The sequence below is a fragment of the Dermochelys coriacea genome, chromosome 14 (genome assembly GCF_009764565.3).
Source record: "Dermochelys coriacea isolate rDerCor1 chromosome 14, rDerCor1.pri.v4, whole genome shotgun sequence".
Lineage (NCBI taxonomy): Eukaryota > Metazoa > Chordata > Testudines > Dermochelyidae > Dermochelys > Dermochelys coriacea.
The window spans coordinates 31755299-31758587 of NC_050081.1; the positions used below are offsets into that span (position 1 = coordinate 31755299).

The window sequence follows — 3289 nt, forward strand, 5'->3', positions numbered from 1 at the left end:
GCTCTGAGAACAGAAGAAAAACAATATGAGGGAGATTTCAGAGTAGCAGCCGTGTTAGTCTGTATTTGCAAAAAAGTCTGTATTCATAGCTCGCGAAAGCTTATGCTTAAATACATTTGTTAGTGTCTAAGGTGCCACAAGGTAAGGGAGAGTGAAGGGCAGACACTGCTGCAGAGAGATTGTGAGGCGCTTGTTTCAAAGCTTGCCTCGTCAGCGTCAGGATGGCCGAGTGGTCTAAGGCGCCAGACTCAAGGCTCTGTCTTCCTCTCAACTGGGTGTTCTGGTCTCCGAATGGAGGCGTGGGTTCAAATCCCACTCCTGACACGATATTTTTAAAGTAATAATTAATTTTGCTGTCTCTGAAAGGAAGTTTTAATCTCAATAGATTAAAATGGGAAAATAAACCAAGGATTCTTTCCTTCCTTCCTTTCCATTCACAGTATATTTAAAATGTATGTGTTTTGTTTCCAGGGCTCTTTTCCATCAGATCTTTATTTGCCCTGTATTATGGAGGGGCTCTAAGGGATAAAGGGGAGATTTGGGGGTGGATCAGCAGCCGCTCTGATTTTAGCATTGTTCAGACAGCCTTGAAAAGAGCCGTAAAACCTATAACCCGCCGCACAGACAGCTCTTTCAAAGTTTAAATGAACTGCGGGGGCCGGGGGGGGGGAGCAAAAGCAGCCTCTGCTGCTTTGCACAAGATTTGTGTCTGCTGCAGAGTTCCGTGTGCAGTCTAGGTGCTTTGCTCAATTCAGGGACGTGAAATGATTGTGTGTGTGATTGCAGTGAAGGCTTTTGCGTTTCCACTTTGGTCAGAATTACTGGAGAAAACACCAACTCTCTATATGGCAGCAGGAGTACAGCCTACAGTACTTTCCTTTCAGCTCTTCCCTGGTGGTCTAGTGGTTAGGATTCGGCGCTCTCACCGCCGCGGCCCGGGTTCGATTCCCGGTCAGGGAATGACGTTTTGAAATGAACATCTCTGTAATTTTCACATGGAAGGGGCAAGGAAGAGAAAGAGATTCTCCCATTCTGAATATGGATTCAGTATTTATTTTTAAAGTTTGTGCTATAGTTTCAGAAGGACAGACTTTTACATTTTACTGCAACCTGGGAAGAGAAATTAACATTGTTTTTATGCTTGTGAATCATTCAATTGCTACCCCAGCCATAGGGGGCTTAGAAAACTGCTAGATAAATGAGGATCTGGGAGAGACATTTGTGAAAGCTGATTGTAGGAAGCACAAATGCTTGAAATGGCAAACTGTTTTGGAGGGCATATTTGCAAAGTATTTTAACTGAATGCAAAGTATCTAATGTGGTTTTCTAATATCATTGCTACGTGTGGTAAAATGCATTATGTACTAACATGAAATCTAATGACCTTGCTCAGTTGATTACCAATATAAGAAGACATTTAAGTCTAGACTATTTATGATATTAATGGGGAAGTAATTAGTTACTGGCAGAGCTCTAGCCACTCCTTCCCCCAACTCAGAAAGATAAGAAGAATCATGATCAACAATTGTTCTAGAGAATCAACAACTTCTTCAATCACTATTTAAGCTAAAGACTCGTTAAGAATGATTTAATTGTAAAAGGTTTCAGAGTGGCAGCCGTGTTGGTCTGTGTTCGCAAGGGGAGGGGGAGTGCTTGTGGCATCTTGGAGACTGGCAGATTTGTTGGAGCGTGGGCTTTCGTGGGCTGCAGCTCGCTTCGTCGGGTGCGTTTGGTGGAGGGTGCAGAGGGGAGATTGATATACACACACAGAGAACATGAAACAATGTGATATATGCCATCATGTGCCAGCAATGCCCCTCTGACATATACATTGGTCAAATTGGACAGTCTCTACGTAAAAGAATAAATGGACACAAATCAGACGTCAAGAATTATAACATTCAAAAACCAGTTGGAGAACACTTCAATCTCTCTGGTCACTCGATTACAGACCTGAGAGTGGCTATTCTTCAACAAAAAAACTTCAAAAAGAGACTCCAATGAGAGACTGCTGAATTGGAATTAATTTGCAAACTGGATACAATTAACTTAGGCTTGAATAGAGACTGGGAATGGATGAGTCATTACACAAAGTAAAACTATTTCCCCATGTTATTTCTCCCCCCCCACCCCACCCCCCACTGTTCCTCAGATATTCTTGTTAACTGCTGGAAATAGCCTACCTTGCTTGTCATCATGAAAGGTTTTCCTCCTTCCCCCCCCCCCCCCCCGCTGCTGGTGATGGCTCATCTTAAGTGATCACTCTCCTTACAGTGTGTATGAAAAACCCATTGTTTCATGTTCTCTATGTGTGTATATCAATCTCCACTCTGTATTTTCCACCAAATGCATCCGATGAAGTGAGCTATAGCTCACGAAAGCTTATGCTCTAATAAATTTGTTAGTCTCTAAGGTGCCACAAGTACTCCTTTTCTTTTTGCGAATACAGACTAACACGGCTGCTACTCTGAAACCTGAAAAAAAATGCCCCTGAGTAACTTTACCCACAGAGTAAGGCCATTGAAACTGCGGGGATAGTGGTGAATGAATGAAATTACTCATGTGTGCAGAGAAACCCTACTGTTTCTCTTAGCGAAGTTAGGAGCCATGGGGTATATTTCTTAGGGCATCACCAAATAATCAGATGCTAACACTTTTTGTCACTTTTTGATTTGATTGACTAGTAGAAGGACCTTCAGCAACACTGTATCTGGGAAGCTGGGGAACAACCTGACTTTTCTCTCTCCATTATTTGGCAGGTTGGCCTTGGAGTAGCGCTGAAGACAGCTAGATTCCAGTCTTGGCTCTCCTGAGTGACCTTGAGCAAAGTCCCCACTCCGTGCCTCGGTTTCCCCATCTCAAAAATGGAGATAATACGGGTGCCTTCCTTTGCAAAGTGCTTGGAGATATGCTGAGGAACGGTACTATATGAGAGCTAAGTTTTATGAGTCATTCTACAGCCCTCCAAAATCTCAGCCTGAAAGCAGGTGCTTCCTGTCCCAGCCATAAGCAAAGTTATTTAGGGCCAGATTCTGCCGCATGAGTGCCCCCATTGAAATCAGCAGGATAAATTGTGTGGTAAGGAACCACTTCGTATGTAAATGAGAGAAATAAAACTCAATTCTTAGTTTAAAGGGGCAAAGTGTGCTGATAAAAAAAATCTGCAGTATTCTAGCAGAGTAAGGGAGGGTATTTTGTAAGGTGCAGCCAATCTGGGATCAAACTTTTTTTTAAAAGACTAACCAAATGAAGAGTCCCCTTTATTTATTGTAAATATTGCCTTACTCTC

At 42.7% G+C, this 3289-nt stretch overlaps 2 non-coding genes across 2 annotated transcripts; both read left to right on the top strand.

Moving 5' to 3' along the window:
- The first annotated feature begins 215 nt into the window (after positions 1–215).
- Positions 216–324, top strand: TRNAL-CAA. Its single transcript has 2 exons — positions 216–253; positions 279–324. It is a non-coding gene; the product is annotated as a tRNA-Leu (tRNA).
- A 564-nt stretch (positions 325–888) lies between these two features.
- On the top strand, positions 889–960 carry TRNAE-CUC. Its single transcript has one exon. It is a non-coding gene; the product is annotated as a tRNA-Glu (tRNA).
- The last annotated feature ends 2329 nt before the right edge of the window (positions 961–3289 follow it).